At 46.0% G+C, this 23951-nt stretch overlaps 1 protein-coding gene across 1 annotated transcript in view; it reads left to right on the forward strand.

The window, feature by feature from the left end:
• Window positions 1–23951, forward strand: part of LOC134933819 (uncharacterized) — a 229528-nt gene that overhangs the window by 171516 nt on the left and 34061 nt on the right. The gene's annotated exons all lie outside the window — the stretch shown is intronic.

Below are 23951 nucleotides of genomic sequence, written 5' to 3' on the forward strand. Positions count from 1 at the left end.
CTTTTCCAGCTCCATCACCCTTCACACATAGCAGTCCTCATTTTGGTGCTCCTACCCCCTATATTTTAAATAGGAACAGTGCGCACATTTTGCGTACAGCTCAAAAAGGGTCTTGTTCTTGCTGGGAAGGGGCATGGCCACACAATAATACCACCAATTCAAACACGCCACACAGTAGTGCAACTTTATTCACATTTTTATCATGTGACAGTGTCCTTTATTCACATTACATCACACATTAATACCACTTTACCTCATATACGTTATTTCTCACAGTAGTGCCCCTTATTCACATTACATCACACTGAATTGCTCCTTATTCACATTTCACCACACTATATTGCTCTTTAGTCACATTAGACTACACAGTAGTGCCCTTTCTATACGTTACGCCACACAGTAGCCCTAATGCCCTTATACACATAATGTCCCTTACACATATGCCACACATTATCAGTACACTTATACACATAATGACACACATAGGGGGTCATTCCGAGTTGTTCACTCGTTGCCTATTTTCGCTATACTGCGATTAGTCGCTTACTGCGCATGTGCAAGGTTCGCTGAGCGCATGCGCTTAGTTATTTTACACAAAAGTTAGGTATTTTTACTCACGGCATAACAAAGCTTTTTCATCGCTGTGCTGATCGGAGTGTGATTGACAGGAAGTGGGTGTTTCTGGGCGGAAACTGGCCGTTTTATGGGAGTGTGCGAAAAAACGCAGGCGTTCGAGTTGTAAAACGCAGGAGTGGCTGGAGAAACGGGGGAGTGGTTGGGCAAACGCTGGGTGTGTTTGTGACGTCAAACCAGGAATGAAAAGGATTGAGCTGGTCGCAATGGCTGAGTAAGTCTGGAGCTACTCAGAAACTGCTAAGAAATTTCTATTCGCAATTCTGCTAATCTTTCGTTCGCACTTCGATTCACTCCCAAAGGGCGGCGGCTTAGCGTGTGCAATGCTGCTAAAAGCAACTAGCGAGCGAACAACTCGGAATCACCCCCATAGTGGCCCTTACACATATGCCACACATTATTAATACATTTGTACACATGTTACACATAATTCCCCTTACACATATGCCAAATACTACTGCACAATCAACCCACCCGCACACAGCACTCACATGGCCACTAACACTGTGAACTCTGGCTCTGCCTGGATCTGTCCTGGCGTGAGTCAGCTGGCAGCCAGGGCTATTTCTAGCCAATTTGGCTCCCAGTGCGAGATTTAAAAATGCGCCCCCCCATGACATAAAAAAATGTGCCCACCCCACACACACACACACACACACCTAGATGGAAAAAAAAACTTGCGCGCGCACCCGACAAGGGGGCGTTGCATCATCTAAATGGGTGTGGTCTCATTTAAATGGGCATGGCCTCGTCTGAAAAGACTACCTCACAATCCAGTTTTTGACCCTGCTCCAACAGATCACGACCACCACAGGAAAAAAAAATTCTACCATATTAAGCCACACACAGTAATGCCCCCTGCACCATATTATGCCACACACCGCAATGCCCTCGATACATTAAATCCCCACACTACGGCAGGCAAGAGTCCCCATTTCACACATTACGGCAGGTGTCCCCATTTTACACATTGAGAGAGAGAGAGAGAGAGAGAGAGAGAGAGAATACTTACAGAGGCGATTACCGCTCTTCGGCCCGCCTCACCAGTCGCTCCTCGCGCCGGCCTTTCCCTCTTCCTAACTTGGATCCCCCTCTGTACTCCGCTCGGGGGGGGGGGGGGGGTTCGCGGAGTGACAGGGTTGCGTCGTGACGTAACGACGCAACCGCGTCATTCCGTGAAACTTCGCCCCCCGAGCGGGTTACTCGGGGAGAAATAGGAGGGGGAAGCAGGGAGCCAAGGTTAGTGCCGCGGCGGGTGCCCAGTGCGGTTGCACTGCTCGCCTGCCCCAAGAAACGGCCCTGCTGGCAGCTCTGGTAACATCGTGCATCTTTTTGACGAAAAATGCGTCTTATTTACATTACTATGTGGCTAGGATGCCAAGCAGCTTCTTCTGATTAAAATGATATGCAGCATGCCTATATTCTGTGTGCGACTGTGGCTGTATCGGCATATGAAATGCTACGTTACAGTGATTTCCAGGAATACACTGTAATGTAGCATTTCGTATGTACAGTAGATACAGTCGCAGTCACACACAGAATATATGCATTAGAGATGAGCGGGTTCTTTTCTCAGAGAACCGAACCCTACTGGACGTTTCCTTACGAGTTCGGTATCGAGCCAGGCTTGTGTTTTCCTGCCTGACTCGGAAACCCGAACGCGGAAAATCATCATCATCCCGCTGTCGGATTCTCTTGGAATTTAGAATCCATATAAGGAGCCGCACGTCGCGGCCATTTTCACTCCAGTCTCGGAGAGTGTATTGAGAGGACGTGTCCTCAGTGTTCAGTGTCTGTGTGGGGGTGGGAAAGTGGGGTGGCGAGTCTTGTGCTGTGTTGTGCTGCTCAGTCCAGTCCAGTGTAGTCAGTGTATTGTGCTGCATCAGTCAAGCCAGTCACAGTGTTGGTGTCCTCTCCTGCCAGTGTAGCTGTATAAAATGGTGCTGTGTTGTGCTGTTCAGTCCAGTGTATTGTGCTGCATCAGTCCATCCAGTCACAGTGTTGGTGTCCCCTGCTGCTATATATCCAGTGTAGCTGTATAAAGTGGTGCTGTGTTGTGCTGTCCAGTCCAGTGTAGTCAGTGTATTGTGCTGCATCAGTCCAGCCAGTCACAGTGTTGGTGTCCGCTGCTGCCATATGTCCAGTGTAGCTGTATAAAGTGTTGTTGTGTTGCGCTGCATCAGACCAATGGTAGTGTCCTGTTCATCAGTCATTCCAGTGACGATATACGCTGCTGCTATATGTCCACTGCTGCCGTATAATAATAATAACAACAACCACAAGTCCCTTACAGTGTTGTTGTGTTGTGCTGCATCAGACCAGTGGTAGTGTTCTGTCCATCAGTCATTCCAGTGACGAGGCAGTGACAGTGGTATATGTTGCTGCTATATGTCCACTGCTGCTATATAATAATAATAATAATAATAATAATAATAATAACAACAAGTCCCTTACAGTGTTGCTATGTTGTGCTGCATAAGACCAGTGGTAGTGTCCTGGCCATCAGTCATTCCAGTCATTCCTGTGCCGCATATTGTCTTAAATAACTCCCAAAAAATAATGCAGAACAAAAATTTGGAGGATAAAATAGGGAAAGATCAAGAACCACTTCCTCCTAGTGCTGAAGCTGCTGCCACTAGCCATGACATAGATGATGAAATGCCATCAACGTGGTCTGCCAAGGCCAATGACTTATGTGATAGTAGAGGGCATGTAAAATCCAAAAAGCCAAAGTTCAGTAAAATGACCCAAAAAGAGAAATTGAAATGGTCTGAGGAGGAACATAAACTTGCCAATATGCCATTTACGACACGGAGTGGCAAGGAACGGCTGAGGCCCTGGCCTATGTTCATGACTAGTGGTTCAGCTTCACATGACGATGGAAGCCCTCATAACTGAGGCCTTGACACTCATGTTGGTGTTTGACGTGCGCCCGGTATCCGCCATTAGTGCAGTGGGATTTAGACAATTGATGGAGGTATTGTGTCCCCGGTACCAAATCCCATCTAGATTCCACTTCACTAGGCAGGGCGACAGAGAGATTTTGCCATTTAATTCCAGTGATTTGGATGTATAATTACAGTGATTTTGCCAATTAATGTCAGTGATTTATAATTATTAATTACAGTGATCTTGCCATTTAATTACAGTGATTTGGACGTATAATTACAGTGATTTTGCCAATTAATGTCAGTGATTTATAATTATTAATTACAGTAATTTTGCCATTTAATTACAGTGATTTGGACGTATAATTACAGTGATTTTGCCAATTAATGTCAGTGATTTATAATTATTAATTACAGTGATCTTGCCAATTAATTCCAGTGATTTGGACGTATAATTACAGTGATTTTGCCAATTAATGTCAGTGATTTAGAATTATTAATTACAGTGATCTTGCCATTTAATTTCAGTGATTTGGATGTATAATTACAGTGATTTTGCTAATTAATGTCAGTTATTTACAATTATTAATTACAGTGATCTTGCCAATTAATTCCAGTGATTTGGACGTATAATTCCAGTTGGAATTGTTTGTGTCGCTTGGCTATACAGCTACCCTTATTGCACCTCTTCGACATCTTTGCATGAGGTGTTGTTTGGGGCCTAGTTTTTGAAAAGTGCCATCCAGTGTGACACTGCCGTATGAGTCCAGGGGTACTGCTGTATTAGTCCTGGGGTACTGCCGTATAAGTCCACCAATTGCAGATTTTTTTAAAAGTGACTGGAGCATGCTGGAAATTCTGTCAGTGGACCGAACAATTGCGGCCCACTCTCGACATTCAGCCACTGTGTGACACTACTAGATGGGCCAGGTGGTTGTGTCGCTTAGCTTAGTCATACAGCAACCTCAGTGCACCTTTTTTCGTCTTTGCATCATGTGCTGCTAGGGGCCTTTTTTTGATATCTGCCCTCCTGTCTGCCACTGCAGTGCCACGCCTAGATGGGCCAATTGTGTGTGTCGCTTGGCTTAGTCATACAACTACCTCATTGCAAATTTTTTCTTCTTTGCATGATGTGCTGTTTGGGGCCTTTTTTTTTTATATCTGCCCTCCTGTCTGCCACTGCAGTGCACTCCTAGATGGGCCAATTGTTTGTGTTGCTTGGCGTAGTCATACAACTACCTCATTGCAAATCTTTTTCTTCTTTGCATGATGGTTTGGGGCCTTTTTTTTTATATATCTGCCCTCCTGTCTGACTGCAGTGCCACTCCTAGATGGGCCAGGTGTTTGTGTTGTCCACTTGTGTCGCTTAGCTTAGTCATCCAGCAACCTCGGTGCAACCTTTTGGCTTAAAAACAATATTGTGAGGTGTGAGGTGTTCAGAATAGACTGGAAATTAGTGTAAATGATTGTTATTGAGGGTAATAATACTGTAGGAGCAAAATTACCCCCAAATTCTGTGATTTTAGCTATTTTTATGTTTTTTTAAAAAATCATCCAGAGCCAAAACCAAAACCCAAACCAAAACATGAAAGGGTGGTTTTGGCAAAACCAAGCCAAAACCAAAACACAAAAGTTGAATTAGAACCAAAATCAAAACACAAAACACGAACAGTGCCAGCCGCACATATCTAATATGCATATCATTTTAATCAGTAGAAGCTGCTTGTGCATCTAGGCATACCAAATGCCCTAGGCATTTGCCTAGTTTGCCTATGCCTAGGGCCGGCTCTGCGGGCTCAAATCCCGGCTCGGATCACAAAGTTCAGGGTGTTCGGTTCTCAGGGAACTGAACCTGCTCATCTCTAATTTCTATTATGCATAAGGACTGAGGTGCATGCAGTTGAAGCCGCTAATGACGCAGCTGATGGGCTTCCTACTATGATACCCACTGGCTGGTGCTAATCCTCCTTTGTGCGTATTTAGATGCACTATTGGTCACAACATTAGAGAAGGCACCAGCTCTATGGAGATTCAGATTCTCCAGCAGAACATGGCCGTCTAACCACGACACGCACGTGACACACCAGCGTCTATGTAGCTACACTCCTGTGACCTTCCCAGATATGCCCACTGAAATTGCATTCCTCTGTGTGCAATTTTGATCTGCACCTTTGAAAGGTAACCTATGGGACGCATGCGCAGTGCAACTCGGACTGAAAACATTGGCCAGTTGGGTGCGACATCAGCACAGCTTCTACCTCTAATCAAGGCACTTTCATGAGCTCTGAAATTATAGCCAAACTTCTGTTTTGAAATCTTAGTAAGTAATTTATATGAAGTATTGCACAGCTCTGTGGAATATTTACAAACTTTATAAATATTTAAAACAATGCTAATACTCTTAGGGTGTGTACACACGGTGAGATAAATCTGTGAGATTTTGACTATATAGTCAAAATCTTATGAAAAGTTAGTGCATATCTCATGGTGCCAGGCAGCTTGCAATACAGATTCGATCCCGATGCGCGCTCCCGTGGGGTCGGTATCGTAAGGCTAGATAGACTGTGCAGGCAAGTCAATCTTGACTATCTAGTGTACAATCTAGTACAAAGTATAGTCAAAATTGGCACTTAGTCAAAATCGTACATAGACAAAATCTCAAGCACAGATAGTCAAAATCTGTACAATCTGGGCTCTGGGGGAGTTCAAGGGAAATCGCAGTCAAAATCGAACATAGCAGGGATCTCCTCACCATGTGTACACACCCTTACCTTAAACTGGGTATTTACTGGACGATATATCATGGGCGTGTTTGCGGGTGTGTATATCTGCAGATATATCTGCGCGTCATGCTGTGTGTGTACGGCGGTCTGCACATTTGCTGCAGAGGCTGTCTGCGACTGACATTACAACTGGGCGGGCACATGTAAATGCCTGCTCATTTGTGACATCAGATACAACACATCGGGCTGATGATCGGTAAGTGTGTATGCATTAACCGATTGTCAGATAGGTTGGCTTAGTGTGTACCCAACATTAATTACTCACTAATAATTGTTTATCATTTGTCATCATAATAATTCAATTTGTTGCCATTCTTTGCTAATTATTTTATTACTTCTGCATTTGATCACTCAGCTTTTCTTGACCCTTCATTTTTTTACTTTTAACTCCTGTGTCCACATATTCTATAAGGCATATTTGACAGTTTTCACATACTGTATGTTCTATTTATTTTCTTGACTCTAAACTATTTTCTAATTTAAGTACATAATTTATGTATCTGTAATGTTTTAATTACAATATTACTACTAATGGGAATTCCCCACTGATGTTATAAATGGACAAATATTAGCACATTCTTTTTCAGTTGATTTATTGCAACAAAGGAAGAAAACAGTAATGTGGATTTCCTTTGTTACACAATTTAATGCAATAAGTGTTTTGTTTTTGTGCAATAGCAAGAGCATTGTTTGAGACATACAATAGGAGATGTGTCAAATGGAGAGAGATAAAGGGGGTCATTCCGATCTGATCGCACACTGCAGTTTTTCGCAGCGCAGTGATCAGGTTACTACTGCACATGTGTATGCACCGCAATGCGCAGGAGCATCTTACAGGTACAAAGCGGATCGTTGCTGGGCGATGGATTTAACGAAGAATCCATTTGCACAGCCGATCACAAGAAGATTGACAGGAAGAAGGCGTTTATGGGTGTCAAATGACCGTTTTCAGGGAGTGGTTGGAGAAACGCAGGCGTGTCCAAGCATTTGCAGGGCGGGTGTCTGACGTCAATTCCGGGACTGGACAGGCTGAAGTGATCGCAGCAGCTGAGTCAGTTCAGGCCTACTCAGAAACTGCACAAACTATTTTTGTAGTGCTCGGCTGCATAGGCGTTCGCACACTTGCAAAGCTAAAATACACTCCCCAGTGGGCGGCGACTATGCTTTTGCACGGCTGCAAAAAGTAGCTAGCGAGCAATCGACTCGGAATGACTCCCAAAGTACTAACCAATCAGCTTCTATCTATATTTATTTTATTACAGGCTGTGTTTGAAACATGATAGTAAGAAGGTGATTAGATGGTAGTACAGTACTTTATCTCTTTGTTCACTGGACAATGTTACTCTATGTTTTCCATATATGAGGGTGGGCACTACATGCCCACTTACCGCCATAATGACACCAGCAACTGTATGGGCAACCTTATTTGAAAGAGGGGAGTCTGCTCTGTTGTCCACTAGTAGCTATGGTCGTCTGTAAAATTTTCCATATATCGGTGGGAGGGCACTAAATGCCCCATCACACCCAGAATTACATTGGTAAATTTTGTGTCAAACAAGAAAGAAATGGTCCTTTAATATGGCAGGCTGTTTAGATTTCATAGTAGTAGGCCTTGTTAGGCTCCCATATTCGTCCTACACATAGAAAGCATTCAAATAAACATTTGAAAATAAATGTATTTTCATTTTAAATGCGGATTTTTGTTGTTGTTAAAACTTACACGTAGAGCCCTGCTTTTTACTCATTTGAACAGGTGGATTACTGGCAAACAAGAATTACAAAGTGTTTCTTTGTGGTATTTATAAATTGAAAAAAAAAAATCACATTTGATTTTGGTTCCTTCTCTTGAAATTGCAATACAGAAAAAAAATATTTTTGTGCCCATTTGGATTGATTTTTTTTTTTTTTGGGTGGATCAAAAATCATTAATATAGAGTGTTACAAGCTCAAATGTAGAAAAAAATGACCTCAGCACAAGGGTGAGAAAAACCTAAGCTGCGAAGGGTAATAGTTTGCGTTGTCAGTGAGGGCCATCTTAATGTATAGGCACATTGGGGGTCATTCCGACCCGATCGCTCGCTGCAGTTTATTGCATGCCGTCATTGCCTAGCAATCGCCTCTGAGGCAGAGGTGGTCGCTGGACAGGAGGGGGATGGATGGCGGAGGTGAGCCGCCATTTATGGGGCCCCGTCCAGCCAACGCAGGCGTGGCCGGACCGTTGGGGGGGGGGGGGGCGGGCCGAGGTGGCTGCGACCCGGGGCAACGAAGAGGTTCTCCCGGCCAGCCGCAGAAGCTGCGCTGGCCGGGAGTAACTCCTGAGATGCAAAAGCATCGCCACTGTGCAATACTTTTGCATTTCTGCGGGGGGAAGCGGCACTGACATACGGGGCGGACTAGCCCTATGCTGGGCATCCCCCCGCATGTCTGAGTGCATGATGCTAAATTTAGTACAGCTACGATCAACTCGGAATGACCTCCATTGGGCAGCTGCCCAAACTACTATACTCATTGTGTATAGAGCGGTATTGTCTGTTGTGCCAATTTTCTACTTTACATCTTATTTACTTAGCCCTACAGTGACTCACAATCTATTTGAGTCCAATATATTTGTTTATACTCTTCTTCTATAGTGTAATTGCTCATAAGCTTATATCATCATCCCTCCACCCCCCCCCCCCCCCCCCCCTTTACTTTTGTTCATAGTGTACTAAATTATAGTGCATTTTTACAACAATAACAGAAAAAATTATTGGTATTTCTATTTTTACGCAATAGTCCCTAAACTCCATCCCAGCTAACTGGAGTTCTTATTGAATACTGTATTACAAATGAAATTCAAGAAGTCCATTAACAAGAAGGTATTATTATTATTTGTATTATTATTATGAGTTGCAATATTATTTGGTCAGCTAACTCAAATGCCCTGTCCCCAAAGAGCTCACAATTGACCAACCCAGGCAAAGTGTGAATGAGCACATATGGAAGTGCATTATCAGGGATACAGGGAGAGATGTACTAAGCCTTGAAAAGTGATGCATTTCGTGGTAGATAAAGCAACAGCCAATCAGCTCCTGACTGTCATGTTACAGGCTGGTACTTTATCACCATGAAATGTATCACTTTTCAAGGCTTAGCGAATATCGACCATAATATGCTGATAGTTCAAATGACACCAAACATATTTATTACAGCATCAAGCTGTTGGTTAGGTCCAATATATTAATGGAGAGGTATGTCTCTTGGATATGCCAAACAAAAATTATAGTATGTTAAAGGGATTGGACAAATTTTGGGCAAACTGTAATTCACACCTAAGAGAAATGTACTGTACCCCTTCTATTTCTTTATGTTCTTTGAGAGACCTTTCAGGGAAAATGTTCATAATATATATAGTTTTATATATATATATATATATATATATATATATATATATAGTTCACGTTTGCATTTAGGATGCATGCCCTTAATGCCAGTATTAACCCACTGGGAGTTCAGCACGCCCGATGGGACGTCCCAGGGAACGACGAGTGGGAGCGTGCGATCAGCTGTACCTGCTAACAAAATGGAGTAAATATTGGTCTGATCCATGCCGGAATGATGTATCGGATGATATAATTTATGATCTAATGTGTTACCAGCATTACATTGTGAGTGATTTTTGGAAACATTAATTGAATTGTAAGTTATCCACCTTTTCATGCCATTTCCAAGTACAGATTGTATATGATGTAAATTTTATACTCTCTGTATTTTCTCTTATTTTATCATTTTTCCCCCATGTGTTATATGTCATACGTAGTAATTATTTTCACTATATCAAATGTTCTGTACCTTGGGGGTCATTCCGACCCGTTCGCACGCTGTGGTTCATTGTAGCGGTGCGAACGGGTCGGAACTGTGCATGCGTGATGGCCGCATTGTACAGGCGTGTCGTTGCCCCGCACCGGCCGTCGCCATGCAGTGACGCCGCGTACTAAGAAAGCGGACGCTGCGGCAACCGCAAGAAGATTGACAGGAGGAAGGCGTTCTGGGGCGTCTACTCACCGTTTTCCGGGCATGGAGATCCAAAAGCGGGCATGTCCAGACGTTTGGAGGGCGGATGTCTGACGTCAATTCCGGGACCTTCATCGCTAGATCCATCGTACAGGGTAAGTAACTGCTTTTACACAAAACTTTTTTAGCATAGCAGGGCTGCACAAGCGATCGCAGCCCTGCTATACTAAAATACACTCCCCCATAGGCGGCATCTAGTTGATCGCACGAGCAGCAAAAAGTTGCTACGTGCAATCAACTCGGAATGACCCCCATTATTACATTAAATCAGAAATGGAATAAGATAATTTTTGGTTGATGGTGCCATTGTAACGGTGTGCTAGTTTGACTGTATGAACCTGTTGCATGCTAGGCAGGCAATGTGAACCATTTGAATGCTGGTGTGCTAGTTATTAAACAACAAGGAGCATAGTGTGTGCAAGTGGGTACATTTATGTAAAAGAATTCATGTATATATTCTTTGATTACTGTTGTGTGAATCGATAACCGTTTTGAATAACAACATGCATATTTTGTGTCAATGGTTATATTTTGCCTGCCTTCATGCAACTGTTGGTGGCAGATAATAGGTTTGAATTAGTGTGAAAAATATGTTTGGGGATTAGTCGGCCAGTCTGCAATTTAGCCATGTCTGGATGCAGTGATCAAAGTAGAATAGACTGTAATCTTATATGAGCAGGTCCCTCTCCCCTTTCTCTTCTCTACATAATTATACTAACTGCACACTTTTTCTGTGGGATCCAGCTCCCTTTGAGAGAGAGGAAAACAAGACCTGCAAATTCTGCACCTGCAGTGGAGATTTATAATTCTGGACTTTCTGAATTACACAACTTCAGCTGGAGAAACAGAGGTCCAGGTTTTCCAGCTCACCCAGAGACAACAGGAAGTCAGGGGCAGGAGAGGGGTTTAAAAATCCCATTTACATAGAGTTCTGTGCAATGATGCTTGTTAGAGGCAAGTTAGCAGGGAACAGGTTGTAGCTCCAGGGACTGTGGACATGGGGGGTCATTCCGAGTTGTTCGCTCGTTATTTTTTTTCGCTACGGAGCGATTAGTCACAAACTGCGCATGCGCAATGTACGCAGGGCGTCTGCGTCAAGTAAATTAGCACAAAAGTTTGGTATTTTACTCACGGCGTAACAAAGTTTTTTCATCGTTCTGCTGATCGTAGTGTGATTGACAGGAAGTGGGTGTTTCTGGGCGGAAACTGACCGTTTTCTGGGAGTGTGCGGAAAAACGCTGGCGTTTCAGGGAAAAACGCGGGAGTGTCTGGAGAAACGGGGGAGTGGCTGGCCGAACGCTGGGCGTGTGTGTGACGTCAAACCAGGAACGAAACTGACTGAACTGATCGCTATTTGTGAGTAGGTCTGGAGCTACTCAGAAACTGGTAATAAATTTCTATTCGCAATTCTGCTAATCTTTCGTTCGCAATTCTGCCAAGCTAAGATACACTCCCAGAGGGCGACGGCTTAGCGTGTGCAATGCTGCTAAAAGCAGCTAGCGAGCGAACAACTCGGAATCACCCCCATTGGCTGTGCCAGGAGGACATGGCATCAGAGCTGGATTAAGGCTTTGGGGGGCACAGGGTATTTAAGACAGGGGCACCCTAAGGTCTAAAATTGCCCAGAAGTACATACCCCCAGTGTCCCTCCTTAATCCAGCTCTGGGTATGGCGACTTCCACTATAGAAAGATCAACGTGGCACTCTCCAGTCTGGTATAGAATAAATAAATAAATATATATATATATATATATATATATATATATAAAATGCCAAGAATAAAATTTAAATAAAGCCAGCCTTACATATTTTGTTATGCTGCTTGCAGGCAGTACTGTACAATTGGTGACCGAGAGTTGGCTTTTCTAGGTCTCTCCTCCAAGGAAGAAAACACAGCCACAGCCTTCGGGGCTCCACTTGTCGCAAAGAATCCCTCCTCATTCTTCAGTGTAGCCTGCGGCATGCCAATGACTTGCTGAGCCAGACAGCATTTGGACAACTGAGCCGTCGCTCAGCTGCCCTGACTGTACAGCTCTACTATGGCACCAATGTTTGACAGGGCAGCGTGGAGCCGGGACTTGGGAGGGCAGCAGCGCAGATTGGATTGAAGAGAGATCTGATTTGCGGTGGGTGGCCCTTTTAGATAAGGGCGCCGGGGTACTTACCAGGCCCACATCTGTGTATGCTGTTCTACAGTGTCTGATGCCAGTAAAGAAACTGTGTTGTAACCGGAAAACTTGCCTGAGAGTCCTTATTTCACGTACATGTTTTACATTTGGTGGCCCGCATGGGGAGTGGTGCCAGAGTTCCGCAAACATCCACACCCACGAGGAACCACGTGCCTCAGTTCAGGAAGAGAGAGAAAGGGCAAAGACACTACATTAAAAGATGCCCAGTTCTCATCCACAGACCCATTACAAGCTCTGAAAAGACAACTGGAAGACCTAATGACAGGGTTGGCTGAGATGCACCATGAAATCAACAACCCTACCAAACCTTGATGAACGACAGAGTGGAGACGAACACCTAACAACTGGTGGAGTGGCCCCAGAGGAGGTGGGGGGAGACCAAGAGACCAGTTTGATAGTTTGGAGCGACTTACTAACGGCGTTAGAGAGCAGGCCACGTGGAAAAGAATTGCAGCTGCTCAGAGAATTTAAACTCGAATTCCTCGAATAGAACAAGATAAGTAGACCCAGAACAATGGGGGACCCAGTACGTTGGGCAGTGACGATGATTCTGGTCACCATCAATGGCTTAGAGAAACTGGTGATGCTGGATACCGGGTCACAAATAACCACCATACAGATTCTGACCTTCCAACAACATTGGGGGACAGACAGTTGTTTTTGCCTCCACCCTTCTCCCACAACAGGGCAGTCTGGAATCAGAGATGAGTGATGCGGAGGTTGATCTAAAAAAGTCTATCAAGGTGCTACAGGAACACCAAAGGTTCATATGTAGTGTCACAATCCTGACGTTTTTTCTCATGCTCTGTGGCTTACTTCTGCTTATTTTGCAAACAGGCATCTGCTTCACATACAAACTGCAGTCTTGATAACTTGCTGGTTAGCACCTGACCAGGAATTCCATTGTGTGTTTAATTGCCAAGATTCAGTGTTCAACAACCAGGCTCTCTGTTCATCACACTCAGCTTACAGTAAAGTCTTTACACATACACATACATCCCAACATGACCCTCTCCAGGAGGGACAAAATACTCTATTTCTGGACTTGTCTCTTATTTTGTGATTGTCGGCACCTTTTTTGAACAGGTTAATGGATAAGAAAGATGTTTCACCACAGGTGATGGTAATCATAAATCAAGAGGGAATTCCAGGAGCAGAGCACTCTGTCCCTCCTGGAGAGGGTCATGTTGGGAGGTATGTTTACATGCTCTTCTTGCATAGCTCTCTCAGCATAACGTCTGCTTCCTAGTGTTTGGGCCTACTAGGCCTCAATCCACAACAGAGCCTAAGCCTGGAGTATTGCTTTGACAAGTACTGATCACCTGACTGCAGCACAGCCAATTATGTAACTGTCTGAGCTTTCTTGAACCACCTGATTGTCCCGGCCAATCCCTGCACACTGGCTCCTATAAGAATGCTGGGTAAGGACAGCCTAATCGCCAGTGCTATGATTATATAGATGTTTGTTCTCGGCTGCTTCCAGGTTACCTTGCTCCAGGAGATTCCATTCTGCCCTGAGGCCTGAGTTCCATCCTGCTTGCAGCTCTGCCTGGCTCATCGGTGTTCCATCATCGATCTCAAGCTTCATCGGTATTCCACAATCGATCTCCTGCTACATAGGTGTTCCGCCATCGATCTCAAGCTCCATCGGTGTTCCACCAACGATACTCGGCTCCATCGGTGTTCCGCCATCAATCTCCTGCTACATCGGTGTTCTGCCATCGATCTGCCCCATCGGTGTTCCGCCATCGATATCAAACTTCATCGGCATTCCGCCATCGATCTCCTGCTACATAGGTGTTCCGCCATCGATCTCAAGCTCCATTAGTGTTCCACCATTGTTACTCAGCTCCATTGGTGTTCCGCCATCGCTCCTGCTCCTTCGGTGTTCCGCCATCGATCTCCTGCTCCATCGGTGTTCCAGCATCCATCTCCTGCTCCATCGGTGTTCCGCCCTCGATCTTTAGCTACATTGGTTCTCTGCCATCAATATCCAGTACCATCGGTATCCTTTCTCCAGTGGTCAGTAACATTGTGTATTCCTTTATATTGGACTTCGTCAATGGTATACACTGTAACTGCATCTGCTATTGTGTGCTCCTTATATTGGGATTTCATCAGTAGTTCACACTGCATCTCATATTATATCTTGCCATTGATGTTACATCTGCTACAGCATTACCCTTGTTCCTGTGCCAATGTTACTGCATTATATGTGATACCGATTATTGAGTCTAATACCATGTGTCGCTATCTGTACTATCTTGCGTGCTGAATAAAAGACTTGCTTTATTTTATATTCTCCTCCATTCTGGTCACGCCTTGGGGCCTACGCTCAAGTTTACCATATCCTGGTTAATGAATAAGAACTTTATCAAAGTTCCCAGATTCACATTCCAGTCGGACCCTACGCCTGAGTTATCCACTGGTCAGAGTCAGACTTCAGGCATGACACGTATAACTGGTGAAATTGGGAAAATCCAACTGACTGACAAGAAATCTGTCAATCTACGACCCAACTCAGAAACCATTTTGTGGGGTAAGACCCGCTGCGGGCCAAATGGATGAAATTATGAAGCCTTGTTTGAGCTGTGCCTAATCCTGGCTAAGCATGATGTAGTGGTAGCTGGCACATTGGTGACCATGGAGAATGGGAGAGTCTTGATGAGGATCCTCAACCCGCACAACCAAACAGTAAAATTGTATTGAAACCAGCCACTAGCCAAGCTTCTGTGGACCACCTTTCAACACATTGTCCACCAAGCCATCAGAGGCGGACAATAGAGTGTGTCAGTAGAGGACGGCGGTGAAGATGAGCCAGGTCCCCGGTGGTGGGAGGAAATCCAGGTTGAGGATGTCAGCACCTCAGAGGCCCAGAGACAAGGGGTCCTACAAGTGGTAAAAGGGAACACAGAAGCCTTCAGCCAGGGCCCATCTGACTTAGGGACCATCACAGTTATTCACCACCGGATCCTGACAGGAGATACACCCCCTATCAAGGACAGGCATCGGCCATTAGCCCCGGCCTTATACGAGTCCGTGAAGCAGATGCTAGAAGACATTAAGGCTACAAGAATCATCCAAGAGAGCCACAGTACCTGGTCGACACCTATGGTCCTCGTCCGCAAGAAGGATGGACAACTGCTCTTCTGCGTTGAATACAGAAAACTGAACAACGTGACACATAAGGATGTGTATCCCCTTCCGCACATCAACCTTAGATGTAACCAAAAGAACAACCAACGCCACAACAAATTGGATCCCTGGTGGGAATTTGTCCCATATCATGTAATCAAAGTATCTATGTCAGATGTGACTATCGCATAGAAAGAGAGGATGGCAGCCACCGAATTCTAATCCATTGAGAGCAGCTGAAATTACATCCTATTCAATATGAAGAGATAGAAACGGAAGATAGGCAACAAATATCAAGAACAGGTCAGATGATCAACCTGCAATGGGAATGCCTGACAACCCATTGGATCTCCTAATATGCACACATTGGCCATTAGTATTCAGTGTCACCAGCCCGAGGCAAATTAAGCAGCAAGAAACCCAAGACATAGACTATAGACCTTCGGGCCTATAGTCCTGAGCCAAGACATTCAATGAGAAGCACAAAAAGGACACTGCCTGTTACAGGCTATAATGTGCTCGATAGTTCTATAGTGCCCTTGCAAGTTATTAGTTTGTATTGACAGACTTTAACATGTGCAGTTATGCTTGATTTGAAAATGCTCAATCCAGAACTGGTTCATTCACTGTTATCTATTGCTTTAGAGTTTGTGGATGTATTGTATGCTAGCAATATTGTTGATGTTATGCAATTACTCAGTATTCACCCAGGAGGTTTTGGAATGCGCAAGGGCATGCATTATTCAAGCCGGCATGAATGTGGTAACCCCGGATTGCTGTGGAACTGCAAGTGCCAGAGTGTCTCTGGGCTGCAAATTGCGGAGACATGCAGTCCACATCCCTATGGTCCCCCTCCTTGTTGACAACCAAGAGGCATGGCCAATATTCCCCAGGGACTGCAAGGGATAACTCCCTTTTAGGTGCCCTTTTTACTGTGAACAGCATGAGGCTGCAGTGAGCTCTGAAAAGAGGAGGACCCAGAGCTGTCTGCAGGGAAAGAGCACATGTGAGCAGCCTGTTGGAACATGAAGTGGGGGAGAGAGTCAGACTGCACGTGGAGCATGGTGAGCTTGGAGAACTCTAATGGCAGAGTCGGTAGTGTGCTGAGAGGGAAAGCAGGCATGTTGCAAGCGTGAGCAGCAGTGTGCAGAGTGAGGCAAGACGGACCGTGAGGAGCACTGTTCACAGGGCCTGCTCAAGGCACTTTCCAATAGAGCGGCCGCGCCGGGTGCCACCCTTAAAGGGCGCCACATGCTCGTGCTGCCATATTGGAGCCTGCCTGGAGCCAGGTCCTGCAGTAGCACCGCAGCGTCCGTCCCAGCCCGCCTCCCTAGTGCTAGCAGCAGTGGCTATGTGTGACGATGAGGGAGGGGGGGTGCTGTGGGTGGGACAAAGCTAAACTACTCTGTGCATGCTGTGCGGCGCTGGCATCTAACGTCAGACACTGGCGTTGCACAACTCACACAGAGTAGCTTAGCTTTAGTCTGCCCACAGCACTCCCTCTCATCGGCACAGCCACTGATAAGACTCAGGAGGTGGGCCATGGGACGGACGCTGCTGCAGACTCAGTGCAGCTGTCCCTTCCCTCCCACGCACTCTGAGGGTAAGTGTAGCTGGCACTCTGGGGGCAAATGTGTCTGGCACTCTGGAGGCACGTGTATCTGGCACTCTGGGGGCATGTGTATCTGGCACTGTAGTGGGCATGTAAATCTGGCACTCTGGTGGCACGTGTATCTGGCACTCTGGGGGCATGTGTATCTAGCACTTTGGGGGCATGTGTATCTGGCACTGTGGGGGGCACTTGTATCTGGCACTGTGGGGGGCACTTGTATCTGGCACTGTGGGGGGCACATGTATCTGGCACTGTGTATCTGGCACTGTGGGAACACGTGTATCTGACAATGTGGGGGCATATAATGTGTATCTGGCACTGTGGGGGCATATGTGTATCTGACAATGTGAGGGCATATTATGTGTATCTGACACTGTGGGGCACATGTGTATCTGACATTGTGGGGGGACATGTGTATCTGACAGTGTGGGGGCATATTACAGTATGTGTATCTGGCACTGTGGGGGCATTTTACAGTATGTGGCACGGTGGGGGCATATTATGTGTATCTGGTTCTGTGGGGGCATATTATGTGTATCTGGCACTGTATCTGGCACTGTCGGGGGGCATGTGTATCTGGCACTGTGGGGGCACATGTATCTGACAATGTGGGGGCATATTATGTGTATCTGACACTGTAGGGGCACATATGTATCTGGCACTGTGGGGACACATGTATCTGACAGTGTGGGGGCATATTACAGTATGTGTATCTGGCACTGTGGGGGCGTATTACAGTATGTGGCACTATGGGGGCATATTATGTGTATCTGGCATTGTGGGGGCATATTATGTGTATCTGGCACTGTGGGGGCATATTATGTGTATCTGGTACTGTGGGGGCATATAAAGTGTATCTGGAACTGTTGAGGCATATAATGTGTATCTGGCACTGTGGGAGCATATAATGTGTATCTGGCACTGCACTTCTGGGGGCATATGTGTATATGGCACTGCTGAGGGCATATTATGTGCATCTGGCACTGTGGGGGCATATAATGTGTATCTGGAACTGTGGGGCATGAAATGTGTATTTGGCACTGTGGGGACATGTATGTATCTGACAATGTGGGGGCATATGTGTATCTAGCACTGTAGGGCACATGTGTATCTGACAATGTGGGGGCATATTATGTGTATCTGACACTGTAGGGGCACATATGTATCTGGCACTGTGGGGACATATAATGTGTATCTGGAACTGTGGGGCATGAAATGTGTATCTGGCACCATGGGGACATATAATGTGTATTTGGCACTGTGGGGGCATATAATGTGCATCTGGCACTGTGGAGGCATATAATGTGTATCTGGCACTGTGGAGGCATATAATGTGTATCTGGCACTGTGGGGGCATATAATGTGTATCTGGCACTGTGGGGCCATATAATGTGTATCTGGCAATGTGGGGACATATAATGTGTATCTGGCACTGTGGAGGCATGCACTGTGGGGGCATATAAAGGGTATCTGGCACTGTGAGGGCATATAATGTGTATCTGGCACTGCACTGCTGGGGGCATATGTGTATCTGGAACTGGTGGGAGCATATAATGTGTATCTGGCACTACTGGGGGTGTATGTGTATTTGGCACTACTGGGGGTGCATGTGTATCTGTCACTGCACACTATACTGGATACATTATACGTAAAGTACACTACTATGGGCATTATGTGTAAGACTGCTAATTGTGTGTGTAGAGGGGTGTGAAAATATATTTATAGTCTGATAATATAAAGTTGCGAGGCCATGCCCACTTTTCCATGGGGGGGGGGGGGGCACTTTGAAATTGTCTCACTCAGGGTGCTAGTAGGCTTGGAGCTGGCCCTGACTGTCCCTGACTGTTTGGCTCCAGACCAGCAGTGGTAGTGTACCTGTCTGCCAGTGTGGGGACCCGCAGGATGCAGTGATCTTAACCACACTCCCCTGTAGCACAAAGTGTGAAGCATGGAGAAGAGTGGGGGCAGCGGCTGCAGAGGAATCCCTGCTGTAGAGAAAGTCAGTGAAAAGGACTCAGCATTTGAGTGCCTAGTGCCTTTTTATCCTGTACATTGTCAGTATGTTTTGCCCTGTACACTCATATTGAACACTACCCCAGACCATGGCCACCTACATACCCTGGGGTCTAGTGACAGGCAAGACTGTCCAACACACAGAACACTTACCCTAAGTGTTAACACCCCCAAACAAGAAGTGGGAGAAAGGAGCCTTATGTCAGTAGGTCTCCCAGGGGTATGCCGATCTCTGTGACTCAGTAACATTTCAGCTACACAAAGTCAATACAACGGTAAGTGTGGGGAAAGTGAGTAACTGGTATTTATCCCACCAGTCAGCAGGGCCTACGCAAACGCGGATTCTAATTATAGTATTCAGCGTGGCTGTGGTACAGGTCGCAGGTAGTCTCAGCTACAGGACATTGGGGGTCATTCAGACCTGATCGCATGCTAGCTTTTTTTGCAGCGCTGCGGTCAGGTCAAAACTGCACATGCATATGCGACGGGGATTGCCAGACAGCGACAAAATGAACAAAGAAAGCGATCGCACGAAGATTGACAGGAAGAGGCCGTTTGTGGGTGTCAACTGACTGTTTCCAGGGAGTGTCCGGAGAAACGCAGGCGTGTCCAGCCGTTTGAAGGGAGTGTGCCTGACATCAGCACCGGGCCGGATCATCGCACTGGAAGAGTAAGTCCTGAGCTGTGCAGAGACTGCACAAACTTTTGTTTGTATAGCTCTCTGCACTTGCATTCGCACACCTGCACAGCGATTGCCCCTCCCCCTGTAGGCGGTGACTACCTGGTTGCAGCAGTGCAAAAAACGCCTGCTTGTGACGGTCTGAATTAGGCCCTTTGTCTGTATTACAGTGCCTGGGAAAACTGTGGGAATAGCACCATCTAGTGCGTGGATTCAGATATACAGCTACAATTGCTTTGTCTTACGTAAACCAGTGGAGTACATTTAATTTTTTCTTGTTGAGCTACTAAGACAGTTATATTTCCTCCTTTTGCATGGCGAGGATTATTTCACCACTACCTTAGCCAGGAATTCCTTTGTTGTTCACGGAACTAAGCCTAAAGAGTCAAACGTGGCTTTTGTATATGCATATATATCGCAATTCAATTACACTTGACTACACCATTGGTATCTCTTGTTAAACCTGGGCCCAGGTAAAACTGGGACAATTTGGTAATAATGTTTGTATTCCCGCAATGTTTAGATGTTATCGGGTAGAAGAGAATAGAAACATTTAATTATTTCCTTAATGTATCTAACTTTGGTTGATTAGCTAGTGTATTAAATATGCATGACTTTAATTATAAGTTGCATTTAAGTGTGAAATGACTACTGTACATTGTTTTATCTGTGCACATATGGTTAACATTTATGAGTATCTACTTTGCGGGTTGTGTCCCTTCCGTTTTCTACTAGTTCAATAAAGCAACCTCCAGTTGAGGTCTCTAACCCGCATCATCGCAGATTCAGCCTGTATGCTTTTATCCTCTGCAGGGAGAATTGTCGCGATCACCATGCCGAAGAACGAGAGATTCTGAATTAACAACCGGTTTGTACGTCACATACACACACCTGACTGTACTCAGCCGAATATCACATTATTACTAGGGGTCCCAATTCGGAATCAGGTAGCAGAACTTGCCAGACAAAGGCGGAGTTGGCTCCAGAAAGAAGATCGCACTACCGGTCAGATTGTGGAGATGATGGGCGGAATATGCAGCGCTGGGTCATACATGCTGATCCTCAGAATTTAGAGGACTTAACTACAGTATTGGAGCGGTATGAGACCTCAGGAAATATGGCAAAGATGTCCGAAAAGAAACAAGGGAATGAGCCCTTACCAGTTAAGTTGGTACCCCAGTGGCCTGGAACCCACCTGTATCCCCTCCTCAAGGAAACACTGCTGGAGATGCCAGCGTTGTTTGTTATGAATGTAAAAAGGCTGGTCACATAAGGTGGGACTGTCCCAGAAAAACAGAGCCTATGGCATGTGGAGATGCCATTATGGGCACTACGAGTACGTATCCAGCTTTTTGCCCAATATTACCCCGGATTACAGCCCCCATTAGTGTGGTAAAATGTGTTGCTAAATGACTGAGAACTCCCAGCTATTATAGATTCAGGGAGTGAGCTGACCCTGATCTCAGAGGCTGTCCTGCCCAAACCGGTGGAAAAGGTGCCAGGGTTAGTTGAAGTACTTGCGTACATGTGTCCATGGAAAACTTCTCCTGGGTGTGTGTGAACCTCACCATGATTGGGCACGCTTGTAAGGTGGTCGCCGCAGTGGGTCCTAAGCTCTCCTATTTTGGGACATCATTTTGGGACGTCAGTAACATTTCCACTAAACCCAGGATTTAGTGAGCTCTTAGAGGAACCATAGAGACAATACTATGGTAAAGGGAGAAGAATGGGAAAGCATGGCCAGACCACTTTGGAGAGAGAACCTCTACGTATCTTTCTGGTTCACCTGGACCTATGAAAGTTCTGTTGGTAGATACATGGTCCAGTAATGCATGCAGGGGGGGTTTCTGAGTACCTATACACCCCCATGATGGACCAATTTTTTTGTGGGGGAGTGAACAGAGGCAGTTCTGTCCTTTACACACTGCCATGTGCTGCTCCTCTTATTGAGAGCTTGGCTCATCAGACGTCGCTGTGCTATTTTTATGTACGGTTTGTGAATACAGCTATACTATATTAGGGATGAGCGGTTTCGGTTTCCTGAGAACCGAACCCACCTGAACATCACGTCCCGAGCCCCGGAAACCAGAACGAGGCAAAACGTCATCATCCCGCTGTCGGATTCTCACGGGTTTTGGATTCCATATAAGGAGCCGGGTGTCGCCGCCATTTTCACTATGTAATTGGAGAGTCCAGTGAGAGGACGTGTCTCCTCAGTGTCTGTGCGGGAAAGTGGTTTGGCGCATGTGGTGGCGACCTGCACCTATGTGTCATTCCAGTGCTGTCTTGTGCTGCATCAGTCCAGTGGTGGTGTCTTGTGCGGCATCAGTCCAGTCACAGTGGTGGTGTCCTGTGCTGCCATAAGTCCAGTGCTGCTGTATAAGTCCAGTCCAGTGCTGTGTTGTGCTGCATCAGTCCAGTGGTGGTGTCCTGTGCTGCCATAAGTCCACTGGTGGTGTCCTGTGCTGCCATAAGTCCAGTAGTGCTGCTGTATAACTCCAGTGCAGTGGTGCTGTGTTGTGCTGCATCAGTCCAGTGGTGGTATCCTGTGCTGCCATAAGTCCAGTGGTGGTGTCCTGTGCTGCTATAAGTCCAGTGGTGCTGCCGTATAGGTCCAGGGGTACTGCCGTATAAGTCCAGTCCAGTGGTGCAGCCATATAAGTTCAGGTGTACTGCCATATAAGTCCAGGGGTACTGCCATATAAGTCCAGTGGAACTGCCGTATAAGTCCAGTAGTAGTGCTGTATAAGCCCAGTCCAGTGGTGCAGCCGTATAAGTCCAGGGTTACTGCCGTATAAGTCCAAGGGTACTGCCATATAAGTCCAGTGGTACTGCTGTATAAGTCCAGTCCAGTGGTGCAGCCGTGTAAGTTCAGGTGTACTGCCGTATAAGTCCAGTGGAACTGCCGTATAAGTCTAGTAGTAGTGCTGTATAAGCCCAGTCCAGTGGTGCAGCCTTATAAGTTCAGGGGTACTGCCGTATAAGTCCAGTGGTACTGCCATATAAGTCCAGTGGTACTCCCATATAAGTGCAGGGGTCCTGCCGTATAAGTCCAGTGGTATTGCCATATAAGTCCAGTGGAACTGATGTATAAGTCCAGTGGATCCTTGAGTGGTGGGTGTCGATCGTCATCCTAGAGAGGAAGTCGGAAGACCACTTGTACTACTTCAAATAAGCAATTGACTGTCCAACAGTCCTTTGCGAGGAAGATGAAATATCCCAGCAGTCATCATGTTACAAAGCGGATAACTGAGGCCTTGACAGCTATGTTGGTGTTAGACGTGCGTCTGGTATCCGCCATTAGTGCAGTGGGATTTAGATAATTGATGGAGGTAGTGTGTCCCCAGTTCCAATTCCCATCTAGATGCCACTTCACTAGGTAAGCGATTCCCGGACTGTACAGGGACATTAAGAAAAGTGTCTTCAGTGTCCTGAAAAATGCGGTTGTACCCAGTGTCCACTTAAACACAGACATGTGGTCTGTGACAGCCCACTGGGTAGATGTATTGCATCCCGCAGCAACAACAGCAGTGGCACCAGTAGCCGCATCTCACAAACGCCAGCTCATTCCTAGGCAGGCTACGCTGTGTATCACCGGTTTCCGTAAGAGGCACACCGCTGACAACCCTTACGGAAACTGATGGACATCATCGCACAATGGCTTACCCCACTTAGACTCTCCTGGGGATTTGTGATATCAGACAATGCTACAATATTGTGCGTGCATTACATCTGGGCAAATTCTAGCACGTCCCTTGTTTTGCACATACAATTAATTTGATGGTGAAGAATTTTTTTTAAAATTACAGGGGCATGCAGGAGATGCTGTCGGTGGCCAAAAAAATTGTGGGCCAATTTTGCCATTCAGCCACTGCGTGCCGAAGACTGGAGCGCCAGCAAACGCTCCTGAACCTGCCCTGCCATCACCTAAAGCAAGAGGTGGTAACGAGGTGGAATTCAACACTC

This window comes from Pseudophryne corroboree, chromosome 1 (assembly GCF_028390025.1).
Source record: "Pseudophryne corroboree isolate aPseCor3 chromosome 1, aPseCor3.hap2, whole genome shotgun sequence".
Classification (NCBI taxonomy): domain Eukaryota; kingdom Metazoa; phylum Chordata; class Amphibia; order Anura; family Myobatrachidae; genus Pseudophryne; species Pseudophryne corroboree.